Raw genomic sequence first — 969 nt, 5'->3', positions numbered from 1 at the left:
AACTGTAATCCACTGTTTGTCAGTCGATATTTCATTATAAATTCAAAGGCTTATTTTCAATAAAATAAGGGACAACTTTAATACTTGACACCAGTGGAAGCTACCATTGACCTGGAAACTAGAAGAAAAAAAAATGATATTAGAGTCAAATACTTAAATGAAGTTGATCAAACGACCCCTCTCCCAATCTTCTAGGATCATAGGTTCTGCAAAATCACCCCTGGAAAAAAACAAAACAAATAAATACGCGTGTGCTATCTTTTTCCTGGAAAAGAGACAAATTTCTACCATTTTATACATGAAATCTTAAAGCATCTGGAGCTAGGTTTATCTGATTAGGACCACTTGACTTTTTGGGAGTGTTTACTCCCTTTTCGACGATTGGGCAAATTTTTTCAGGTTTGCAACTTTTGTTGGGTAATATGAAACTAAATCAACTATCTATACTTGGAATCAACATAGAAACTAAATTTTTTGATGAGTCTGTTGTTATGAAAACTCTGTTATTTATAGTTTCGGTTACTATTGAGTCGATACGTTCTCTATATATGCTGCTTTTACTTCCTTTTAGCGTTTTTGATGACGCTTAATTATACGACTGGGATTTTTGAATATGATTTTAATTATATCTTCGTTGCTGAATGATATGAAGTCGTTTTTTCTCTATCATTTCTATGATTTTTGTCATATTTATTTATTAACCAATGTTTCGTATTAAAAAAATTAAATTAAGAGTAAAGGATCCCAACTGGCATTTCTATAATTCATAAAATAAAAAAATAAACACTGAATATCCTAAATTCTCTAGAATTTTGTAGAAAAGATTCTATAATATTTTTTAACTAAATTGTAAGGAAAAGGCTTTCATTGAAGATAACAATTTTTGGTCAAATTCTTTGTTTTGCTATTTTCCTTTTGTTTTGGTATTGTAGTATTTTCGCATTAAACAATAGCAACCATTGGAAACAC

Source organism: Artemia franciscana, chromosome 2, assembly GCF_032884065.1.
Source record: "Artemia franciscana chromosome 2, ASM3288406v1, whole genome shotgun sequence".
Classification (NCBI taxonomy): Eukaryota; Metazoa; Arthropoda; class Branchiopoda; order Anostraca; family Artemiidae; genus Artemia; species Artemia franciscana.
The sequence above is the reverse complement of the archived record's forward strand: the minus strand, read 5'-3'. Positions refer to the sequence as shown.